The 12,738-nt window shown below is 44.0% G+C and overlaps 1 protein-coding gene across 1 annotated transcript in view; it reads right to left on the bottom strand.

Annotated features, from left to right (window-relative positions):
* Window positions 1-12,738, bottom strand: part of CREBRF (CREB3 regulatory factor) — a 38,290-nt gene extending 25,552 nt beyond the window's left edge. Inside the window, exon 1 of the mRNA XM_075344616.1 lies at window positions 12,629-12,738. The gene's annotated coding sequence lies outside the window, so the exon portion shown is untranslated. The remainder of the gene's footprint in view (window positions 1-12,628) is intronic.

Here is a 12,738-nt window from a genome sequence, read left to right on the forward strand (position 1 = left end):
CATCCGGTTTTTGCCATCAGGTACAATCCGGAAAAAAACGGGTAAACCGGATCCGGTACCGCATCCGGTTTATCCCCATAGACTTGCATTGTAACCGGATTGTACCTGATGGCTTTGCGTTGCATCCGTTTTTTTCCGGATGCGGCAAAATTTATCAAAGCGGCGGCCGGAGCCAACGTGTCTTGCAACGTTTTTTGTCCGGCAAAAAAAAAACCACACCGGCGTGTTTTACAATGAAAGCCTATGGACGCCGGATCCGGCGCAATGTGGTAAAAAATGGATGCGGCTACCGGATCCGTTTTTGTAAACTGCGCATGCACCAGATTAATTAAAAAAGCTGATCCTTCAAAAAAAAAAAAAAAAAAAAAAAAAAAAAAAAAAAAAAAGGACAAACCGGATGCAAAAACGGATGCAAACTGTATCCACCGTATCCGGTTTTGTACGCATCCGGCATAACGGTGGATACGGTTTTACGTTTTTTTGCCGGATCCTTTGGATCAGGAAAAAAAAAAAAAAAAAAAGGATTGTGCCTGAATGCAGAAAACTGATGTGTGAAAGTAGCCTAAGCAACATCGCTAGCAACATCGCTGCTAAGGAACAACTTTTGTGACGTTGCTAGCGATGTTGCTGTGTGTGACATCCAGCAACAACCTGGCCCCTGCTGTGAGGTCGCTGGTTGTTGCGGAATGTCCTGGGCCATTTTTTAGTTGTTGCTCTCCTGCTGTGAAGCACACATCGCTGTGTGTGACAGCGACAGAGCAACAACTAAATGTGCAGGCAGCAGGAGCCGGCTTCTGCGGACGCTGGTTACCAAGGTAAACATCGGGAAACCAAGAAGCCCTTCCCTTGGTTACCCGATATTTACCTTCGTTACAAGCGTCCGCCGCTCTCAGCTGTCAGTGCCGGCTCCCTGCACACATAGCCAGACTACACATCGGGTAATTAACCCGATGTGTACTCTGGCTAGGAGTGCAGGGAACAGGGAGCCGGCACTGGCAGTGTGAGAGCGGCAGACGCTGTTAACGAAGGTAAATATCGGGTAACCAAGGGAAGGGCTTCTTGGTTACCCGATGTTTACCGTGGTTACCAGCGTCCGCAGAAGCCGGCTCCTGCTGCCTGCACACGTAGCAGAGTACACATCGGGTAATTAACCCGATCTGTACTGTGGCTAGGTGTGCAGGGAGCCAGCGCTAAGCGGTGTGCGCTGGTAACCAAGGTAAATATCGGGTTGGATACCCGATATTTACCTTAGTTACCAAGCGCAGCATCGCTTCCACGCGGCGCTGGGGGCTGGTCACTGGTGAGATCTGCCTGTGTGACATCTCACCAGCAACCTCCTAGCAACTTACCAGCGATCCCTATCAGGTTGTATCGTTGTTGGGATCGCTGGTAAGTTGTTTAGTGTGACTGGGCCTTAAGACATGGATATGGACACCTTCAGGGACTTTTTCCTTTTACTTACAGGCATGTATTTTTTTCTAAAGTGATGTTGCACCACACCTCATTAATTGAAACTGTGCTTTATTAAAAGTGATTCACTGTTTGCTTTTTATATCCTCTATGTTGCACCATGGCTGGCTGGCTGTGGAATGAGAACCAGTAAGCCCATTCTAACAGGAGAGTAGGTGACTGTCTGGGGACCCATGCAGCATTTGGAGAACCTGTAGCTCAAATAGGACACTTGGCTGCAGGGGAGCAACGTCCTCCACTGCATCAACAGGAATGGAGATGGTTTACTTATTAGTATAAGGCTGTGTGGTTAGTGCTAATCGTGGGGCCCTTAACAATAGGTAAGCTGTTTGCAATTCATTTCTAATGAGGAAGAGGCTCCTTAGAAACTGCACTTCAGACTCTCACAACACATATTCCCAATGCTATGTGGTACCACAGCCTTAGGGCTCCGTTCAGACAAATGCAATCCATAAGCAGAACTAATAGAATACAGACATCACACTGACCAATGGCCTTTGTTTAAAAAACGAAAAACAAAGCATGCACTACTTTGATCCACATTCTGAATCAGACTCGCCCATTATAAGTCAATGGGTGCGTAAAAACTGGATCAAATATACGAGTTACCATCCATATGTCATGCATTTTTCACAGATACAGTTAGGTACAGAAATATTTTGGACAGAAATAATAATATTTATTCATTATAGAGCCATTAATTCCACAGTGCTTTACAGATGTGATAATCACTGTCCACATTGCGGCTCAATCTACATTCCCTATCAGTATGTCCTTCAGAGTGGGAGGAAACTGGAGAGCCCAGGAAACCCTGGTAAACACGGGGAGAAGAAACAAACTCCTCCAGATGTTGTCCTTGGTCGGATTTGAAACTAGGACCACAGTCCTGCAAGACTGCAGTGCTAACCACTGAGCCACTGGGACAGTGACATGTTTTGGTATTTTAACAAAACATTCAAAATACAATTCTATAATCAAAATGGCTTAATGTGCAGACTCAGCTTTAATTTGAGGGTATACACATCCTAATTGGAGTAAGGGTTTAGGAATTACAGCTCTTCAACCCTTTCACAACCTATGACATTCCAATAGGTCATAGAAAGAGTCTGTCCCTCTAATGCAGGCTCGCTCGGTGAGCCCGCATGTTCTCTTGTACTTGTCAGCTGATCTGTTTAGCCAACATGTCCAGCTAACAGGCGCGGGGGAAGATGAGAGATCCGCCTGCTCCTGTCAACTAGTTAACTCCTTTTGTCAATCTCTAACAGCGGGATCTAATGTGTGTTGGAAGGGAGCGCGTCATTCCTCGCCCCAAGGGACCAAAACTAACTAGACAATTATCTCAAAAGCTCTTTAATGGGCTGCATTGGTTATTCCCCGTTAATTTATCATCAATTAAGCAGGTAAAAGGTCTGGAGCTGATTCCAAGTGTGGCATTTGCATTTGGAAACTGCTGCTGTGAACCCACAACATGTGGTCAAAGAAGCTCTAAATGGAGGAGAAACAGACCATTAGGTTGAAACAAAAGAATAAATCCATCAGAGAGACGGAAGAAATGGTAACAGTGGCCAAATCAACAGTTTGCACTTTTTGCAAAAAAAAAAAAAATGACCACTTGTGAGCTTGGGAATCAAAAAGACCTGGACATCTACAGAAGACAACAATAGTGGTGGATGATCACAGAATCCTTTCCTTGTAGATGGTGAGCCCTCAAGGGCAGGGTCCTCTCACATCCTGTACCTATCTGTGCCTTGTATTGTTTATCATTATTGTAATTGTCCTCATTATATGTACCCCTTTTCACATGTAAAGCGCCATTTATTCCATGATAAAAAATAAAAATAATGGTGAAGAAATACTCTTGAACAACATGCACTCAAGTGAAGCACACTCTCCAGGAAATACGGTAGGCGTTTCAGTATCTAAGTCTACCAGAAAGCCACAAAGGGAAGACTTCATAATAGAAAATACAGAGGGTTCACCACAAGGTGCAATTCATTAATGAGCCTTAAAACTAGAAAGGTCAGATAAGACTTTGCCAAAAACATCTAAAGAAGCTGCCTAGTTCTGGAAAAGCATTCTCAGGACAGATGAAACTAAGATCAACCAGTACCAGAATGATGGGAAATCGCATGCTGCGATTGTTTTCTCAGTCCGATTTTTTTTATTACATTGCTCCGTTTTTCTCGCCGTGTGTTCTTAGCCGTAAACTAAAAGTTTACACTTCAATTGCTTCTCAGTTGTTTCATTTTAAATAAAAAAAAAAAATAAAAAAATAGCGACATGCAGAGGCCTAATCAAGACGATTCGGTCACTGCCCAAATATTTCTGGACCCAACTGTATATTACAATCATAAAGATAAGAAATGGTCTAATTAATTTATTAATGCCATACGGATGTGAAAAATGAACATGCGGACACTCAGCACAAAGATGTAAAAAAACCACAAACAAAAAACAAAAACACAAATGTTTTTTTTTTCTCCTTAGCATAACAGGACGATTTTGCATTTGCTTGTGTGATCTCAGCTTCACTCATTTCTGTCTTTTTCTGCAATGAATTTTGACCAGATACCACATGAGGGGAAGCTGATCTTTGATGCATTAATAAATGACCAAAAAGTTAAGAAAAAGAGAAAAAAAGCATCAGCCGTTTCCTTGACCCCACCACAATTCTGATTTTATGCACTTATATAACGCCATTCTATCTACAGCGCTTTACAGATCATCACTGTCCCCATTGGGGCTCACAATCTAAATTCCCTTCAAACGGTCAAATAGAAGAGGACGCCCGCGCTGTTGTAAGACGATGGTCTGCACTAATGGTTACATCCAACAGTGCGGGAGTCCACTTCTATTTGATCTTTAGACGCCAACTCCTCGTGGTGCCTGCTGCAGCCATAACCGATACGCTTCCAATAGCAGGTGTGACTATTTCACAACTGTATCAGGTGGGCACAGCTGATATTTATTCCATAAACCTTTGTAATGCTAGCACCCTATTAGCGCCTTTTGTCTTTTCAGTCTTCTTCCCATTAATCTAAATTCCCTATCAGGATCTCTTTGGAGTGTGGAAGGAAATCCACGAAAAAAAAAAAAAAAAAAAGGTGTGTGTGTGTGTGTGTGTGTGTGGCGGGGGGCATACATACTCCTTGCAGATGTTGTCCTTGGTGGGAATTGAACCCAGGAGCCCAGCACTGCAAAGCCACTGTGGTAATAGACCATTCATAAGTAAGTCCACCCATAAAAATATTAAACTTTATTATAGGTAATTAAAATATATAAATCAGACAAACACAGAAACACACAATGTGCGTGTCAAGTGTGATTAATACACACTAGGTAGTGAGGTATTTGGGATCAGTTGTAAGGGATCAATGTGCAGTGATGGAATATACACGGTATATATTACTTAATGTTGGTATTCCTAATGTGCTTTGGACAGACATGTGCATATAAACCCAAGAACAAAAGGCAGACCATGTGAAGATGCTGGTGGAAGCTGGTAAGATTGTGTCATTATCCACAGTGAAATGAAGATTGTATCAACATGGGCTGAAAGGCCACTCTGCCAAGAAGAAGCCATTACTCCAAATGAAACATAAAGAAAGCCAGATTAATGTTTGTAAATGCACACAGGAACTAAGACCTTAATTTTTGGAGACATGTCCCGTGGTCTGCCAAAACTAAAATTGAACTGTTTGGCCATAATGACCATCGTTACGTTTGGAGGAAAAAGGGAGAAGCTTTGAAGCCTAAGAACACCATCCCAACTGTGAAACATGGGGACGGCAGCATCATGTTGTGAAGTTGTTTTGCCTCAGAAGGGACTGGTGCAATTCTTCACAAAATAGATGGAATCATGAGAAAAGAAGATTATGTGCCAATACTGAAGCAATCTCTCAAGACATCAGCCAGGAACTTAAAGCTTCAGCAGAAATTAATCTTCCAAATGGACAATGACATGAAGCATACTGCCAAACTGGCTACAAAGTGGCTTAAGGATAACAAAGTCAATGTTTTGGAGTGGCCATCACAAAGCCCTGATCTCCATCCTATTGAAAATGTATGGGCAAAGCTCAAAAGGCCGATGCGAGCAAGGCGACCAACAAACATGGCTCAGTTACACCAGTTCTGTCAGGAGGAATGGACCCAAATTCTTACTATTGTGAGAAGCTTGTGGAAAGATATCCAAAACGTTTGACCCAAGTCATACAGTTTAAGGACAATGGCACCAAATGCTAATGAAATGGACTTTTGACTTTGCAGAAATTAATAAAAATGCTTTAAAACATTCCCTCTCTCTCATTATTCTGGTATTTGGCAAATATAAATAATTTTGGTTCCTAATTGACCTAACACGGGAAAAGGTTTATTCTGATTTCATGTGGATTTGTTTTTTAATTAATTATACATTTTAGGTATTTATCATAAGGGATAATCTAATTATTCTCGGTCACCCGTTTCAAAAAACTCACCAGGAAGGGATATATATATTTCGCATAACATGAAAGACCTTCTTTGATGTGTATGTTTATGTGTGCCAGAGTTACTGCACTTTATGGAGGTTGCTGGTGGGTATCCTATAAGGTAGTTAGGGACAAAAGGGACAGTCGTTGTGGAATGGGGGCACCACACATCTAGGGTGCTTAAAGCCCCATTGTTAGGTAGGAACAAGTGGAGGGAGAGGTAATACCCCCCGGAGTCCCTACATTAGGTAATATATACCGTGTATATTCCATCACTGCACATTGATCCCTTATACCTCACTACCTAGTGTGTATTAATCACACCTGACACGCACATTGTGTGTTTCTGTGTTTGTCTGCTTATATATAATAATTACTTATAATAAAGTGTAATATTTTTATGGTGGACTTACTTATGAATGGTCTATTAACTAAGAGCATCCATCTATATTCAAGTTTGGTCTTTTGATAAAGCCACTGTGGTACCATGCTGCCCACCATAAATAAAAGCCCGTAATAGCCAGACAACGTAAAGTGTTTCACAAACCACAATTACTAATTGTAACATAATATACGTGCAGTTGAGTGTATAAAATAGGAAGTTCTGAAGGTACCCATATCCTTATGTGAGAGTATGATCCACCCGTCTGATTACAATGCCATAAAGCCTTTGTGAAAACTTGGCAGGTGGCACCAGGAACCTTATCAGTGATGAGGTGTGGGCAGAGCTGTGCAGCCCTTTGATCATTCCTGCGCCCTGTCCCTGCTCTGGTGAGGTGTGGCTGGGGACCGACCGCACTTGTCTGCCTTCCTTATTGCTCTGATCAGATGGCAGAGCTGTCATCACTAATTTCACATTCCCAGTATAGTCATATTCTGGCTTTCCAATATGGTCGCACTGCTTGTAAAGCCTATTTCTTGGTGACAGAGGAGGTTTCTGAATAGTAACAGAAAACTATAGGCTGAAACATGAGGACGAGCTACAACGTCTTATATATTCACATTTAATTCATGCAAAAAAAGCAACATTGTTAGAATACTAGTTATGTTTGAAAAGGATTTCCACAGAAAACTACTGTTGTATATCCAAGAGAAAGCCAAACACCATCCTATTGTTTTGCTACAGCACGACATATTCTCAAGAATTACAAAAGGAAGTGCAGCCATATTGGTTGCTACCATGGCAACCTATAATTAAACCGCCATTCTGACAGTACATTCAACCTGTTTTCCAGCAGTTAATGGAAAGTGTATAAGGAACAGAAAGTTTACTTTTGCTCATCATCTAGCAACCTGACGTTATGGTCGTGGGAAGCCAATGAGTTACCATGGCAACCACTGGCCTATTAAAGGCCCTCTGGTAGCCATCTTGGTACTCACCCACAGGCTGAGCTCCATAGAAGGCCAGGATTTGTCCTATATACTGCAATACTACATTATTGCAGTATATAGTACAAGTGATCACACAATCACAGGTTCAAGTCACCTTAAATTAAAAAACAAAATGTTTCTAAAAACAGAAAAACATTCAGTTCTCACTTTTCAATCCATAAGGCTGAGCAAATGTTAATGCAGCCATTTTCTCTGGTGGCCAATGCGGCTTAAGCCCTGACCAGCCGTATTACTGCACTCCGACACTGTAAGCTTGGAAAACGGCAGAACGTGGCTCCATCGACTTCTATTGTAAAAGCCACTTTCGACAAACATATAGGACGCAGTGTGCTCCATCTGGTTGGAATCAGTCACGTAACACCGGTAAAAATATCAACACACACTACTAACACTTGCACAGGTTTAGTGAATATTATAATGTGTGTGCGTGTGTATATGTATGTATATATATATATATATATATATATATATATATATATATATATACATACATATACATACACACACACACACACACACACACACGTGCTTGTTTTGGTAGAGGAAAAAAAAGGCAAGTTTGGTCGCACTGACCTGAACAGTCTTGTAAAAACCAAGCACTCAAAAAACAACTGCATTAGATTTTTGGCCTTTCTATCCCACTTAGAATGACATCATTCAAATATACAACTCTTCCCGAAAAAAAATAAAATAGGAAAACAAGAAGGTTCAGGCTATGCTGACGGAAAAAACTGAAGAAATTATGGCTCTTGGAAGAAGATGGAGAAAAAAAAAAAAAGTACAAAAACAAAACATTCCCTGCTCCTTAAAGGGTTAATGTAGCAACGAAAAAAAAAATGCTCAAAAGTGAACTATCCTTATAACCTGGTGAATAATGTCTCAAAGACAACATCTGAATTAAAGGTTAAAAAAAATAAAAAAAAAAAAAATCTTCCAATCTGTCAGCAGCCTACAAGATTTCTAACAATGTCCTCTGTTCACTACTGATCAATACCGCACAGATCTGAAGAGCAGCTTCACAGTCAATGTAAAAAGCCTCGGATGCCTATAAAGCTGTTGAGTTTGGGTCAGGAGACCCGCAGAAAGTCCAGAAATCATGTCGTACAGTAGTGGCCAAAAGTTGTGACCAAAATAAATTTTGGTTTTCACAAACTTTCACGCTTCATTGTTTTTACAGTGGGAATTTGCATTAACTGTAGATTGTTATGAAAAGTCATCCAATGATTTGCACAAATTGCCAAATCATTCCTTGTCATCAAAATTAATTTAAAATCACAAAATCCCCATTCAAAGACAGTGGTTAAATTTCTGCGAAGACGACGTCTGAGAGCCAAGAAAGTCTAGTAAGTGTCAGGACTGTTTCCAAAGGAGGATTCAGCTATGGGATCAGTTCAACACCAGTGTAGAGCTTGCTCCGGATGGCAGCAGATAGGCCTCAGTGAATCTGCACGCAAATCAAGCCAAAGGCTTGTCTGGCATCAAGAACAGAAGCCAAACTGACAGTCTGCAAGAAGTACAGGGATTGGACTGCAGAGGACTGGGAGAAAAAAAAACCAAAAAAAAAAACAACCCAAAAACCCTTCATGCAGTTTGGGACATCTGGAAAAATGATTGTCTAGATAAAAAATACATGTGCACTACTATGAGTCCTGTCAAGCCAACCGCAAAGCATCCTGAGACCATTCATGTATGGGGTTGCTTTAAAGGACTGTCAGCACAAAATGACTCTTCAAACAAAGCACATGCGCTCAATGCACCTTCCCTAAAGCTTGTTTCCATCTATTTCTGCCCTTCTCTGGCTATGAAGCCAAAGCTGTTAATAAAATAAGAGTGGGGCTGGGTGGAGATAGATGGGAAACATGCAAGTTGGAAGGTGTACTTAAAGGTTTGGTCCTGCCAAAGGTGCACCGAGTACCTGTACTTGGTTTGAACAGTCATTCTGTGCCGACAGAGTCTCTTTAAGAACACGGTCATGAATAAAGGTAAAGAATGATATCTAAACATCAACAGCAATTTCTCCCAATGATCCAGCACTAATTTGGTTGCTTTTTCCAGCATGATGAACCATCACATCATATGTCAAAAGTGATAAATGACTGGGTTGTCTAAACATGGACATTTTGGGTCAACAGCCAGGAATCTGCCTAGATCTCAATCCTCACAAAGCAGGTGGGAAACAAAAACCCAGATATTTTGATAAACTCCAATCACTGAATCCAAGGCTAACGTCAGTCAGACTAGTTTCACACTTGCGTTGGACGGCTTCCGTAGCATTGCGTTGTGTGACGGATGCTACGGATCGTACAAAACAACGGAAAGCTTTTTTTTTCTTCTTCTTTACAGTTTACCGGCAGCAGACTATTGTTAACGATCAGCTGATCACTCTCAATAGGCGGCAGCCAAGCGCTCTCACATGCTGGCGGCCGGGCATGTCGGCGGCCAAGCGTTCTCACATGCCGGCGGGCGGGCGCTCAGCTGAACGTTCGGCCACCGAGAGACAAAATAAAGTTGTTGTTTTTTTTATAACAAAAAGAGCATGTGCAGTGAAATCCTACGGAAATCCTACATGCTGGGTTTCTTCCGCCCGACGCAGCGTCAATAACGACACTGCGTCGTCCAGCGGATGCAACGCTGACACTTGCGTTACAGTGCGTTGTCCATACAAGTCTATGGAGAATAGCGCAGTGCGTTAACGGACTGCGCTATTCTCCATAGTGACGGACTCCGCTGAATGCAAGTGTGAAAGTGCCCTCAGGATTTAGCCCAGAAGCTGGTATTCAGCATGTGAGGGAGAATTGCAAAAAATCTTGAAAAATAAGAGCCAACAATAAATATTAAATATTGTGTAAAGTAAATATTATGGAAAGACATAAGCTTGATGTCAATAATAATATAAAAAAGTATTAAAGGCTTATATTTGTACGTCAGTAACCATAAAAACATTGACTAAAAGATCTAAAAACACTGTGAAAAGTGAAAACCAAAACTTGAGTCTCAAAAAACGTTTAGCCACAACTGTAGATGGATGTGAGAAACCGGCCTTACAGGCTATTGGCTTATTACTAGTGATGAGCGAGCACTCAGATACATGGTACTTGTAGTGAGCACTTGGATGCTCAAACAGGCTCAAGCCGAGTATCGATTATAATGGAAGTCAATGGGGGGGCGCAAGCATTTATCCCCATTGGCTTCCATTATACGCGATACAGGAGTAAATCTCGTCCGAGCGTCAACTGCTTGTTAAGAGTACCGGGCTCCCGAGCATGGTAGTGCTCACTCATCACTAATTATTACCAGAGATCCCTAACCTTCTATACCTGGAGATATAAAGTCAATTCTGAGTGACTGGAAGCCAAATATTAGGAAAAAAGACACTTGAATAAAGAAAAATGCAAACATGAAATTTCAGCTAATACTATCCAATAATATTACTAAACTTGTGCAGTAATGTGGACAGGATAATAGTTTGTTACGTCAGAGCCTGGCACGGCTAGGGCACATATCAATGATACATACAGTCCAAGCTTGGATCACATTACCTGGACTGACCCATAGGTCTCCGACCGTGCAGTACCATGCATGCAGAAGACTTGCCGGCTTGGCCAGGTATTGTGATCCGAGCTTGGACGTGTGATCCCGGCCTAAGTGAGTCTTCAATTTGATAAAGTGCCTCGGCCTGTCACAAACCAAGAGCCTATAGGTCAGAGTTGGGAAATCCAGGTTCTGGACAGGCGCATGCTCCTACACATGTAATAGAACTGCCCAACACTGGAAACATGTCCTATATAATGACTAGAAAACCCCTCTTACCTGACTAGGATTACTGAGGCTTCACGTGTGCACTGTCCAACACAATAACACGCAGCAAACTTGGATCAGGGCGTTAAAATGTAAAATTACTATATTTATTACACAAGACGAGTAAACCGCCTACATGACCAGCACACAACACAGACTACATAAAGAAAGCTTGTTACCAAAATCTAAGCATTGATATGCCAGTGAGCGACCCAGCTGTGCACATACCCCAACAGCAGGACAAGAGCCCAGAGGTTTGATCCTGCAGACTATGCACAGTACCCAGGGGAGGGCTATGCCAGCAGTGAGGGGTGATGCCAGTGTGCCAGCCATGCTGTACTGGAGCCACACACACAGGGGACCCTGCATACACACCCCTTTCTGGTGCTGACAGCTGAGACGTTTGGCCCTGCAGACTATGCACAGTACCCAGGGGAGGGCTATGCCAGCACTGAGGCGTGATGCCAGTGTGCCAGCCATGTGCACACACACACACACACACACACACACAGAGGCCCTGCATACACACCCCTTTCTGGTGCTGGCAGCTGAGAAGTTTGACCCTGCAGACTATGCACAGTACCCAGGGGAGGGTTATACCAGCACTAAGGGGTGATGCCAGTGTGCCAGCCGGCTGCACTGGAGCCACACACCCCTTTCTGGTGCTGACAGCTGAGATGTTTGGTCCTGCAGACTAAGCACAGTACCAGGGGAGGGCTATACCAGCACTAAGGGGTGATGCCAGTGTGCCAGCCAGGGTGCACTGGAGCCACACACACAGGGGCCCTGCATAGACACCCCTTTCTGGTGTACACAGCTGAGAAGTTTGGCCCTACAGACTATGCACAGTACCCAGGGGAGGGCTATAGCAGCACTGAAGGGTGATGCCAGTGTGCCAGCCATGCTGCACTGGAGCCACGCACACAGGGGCCCTGCATACACACCCCTTTCTGGTGTACACAGCCAACATGGCCTCAGCTTCAGCAAAGACACAACCTAACCCACGTCAGAGCCATGAAGGTAGCCGATTGGACGGCCTCGTGCAGCGAGGCCTCTGAATGGTCAGTCTGCAGTGTCACTCAACTCCTCGCTCCCGCCCTCTTCCTTCCAGCAAAGCTGCTGTGAGCGGACACATAAACAATCTCCTCTCCATTCAATGTGAGGGGCGGGAGCCGCGGCCGCCGCTGCACCTCCTCCCCCACAGCAAACCTGCGGCCAGGAACGGAGGGCTGCTTATGTAAAAGCCGCGGCTCCGCCCTCGGCGCACACCCCCTGGACATGCAGAGCCCTCTGCCCAGCAACACACCCCCTGCACTGCCACCCCTGCACGGACAGCACAGCGCCCGGGCCCCCTCACCCCGTGTGTAGAGGTCATTATCCCGGGAGGACACGGTGTGTGGATGGGCACCACGCCCCCCTCACCTGCCTCCCTGCCGTGCAGCCCTGGCACGGCTACAGCCCAGGGCCCCTCTGCCGCCCCCACAGGCGCCCCGTGCGCTCACCCGTCCGCTCCCGTGCTCGGTGCGCCCTGTCAGCCGCCTCTCTGCCGCCGTCGCCGCTCTTCCCCTCGGACGGTCTCCATGCTTTCTGCTTTGTTTTGTTTATTTCCTTC

Source organism: Anomaloglossus baeobatrachus, chromosome 4 (assembly GCF_048569485.1).
Source record: "Anomaloglossus baeobatrachus isolate aAnoBae1 chromosome 4, aAnoBae1.hap1, whole genome shotgun sequence".
NCBI classification, from domain to species: Eukaryota; Metazoa; Chordata; class Amphibia; order Anura; family Aromobatidae; genus Anomaloglossus; species Anomaloglossus baeobatrachus.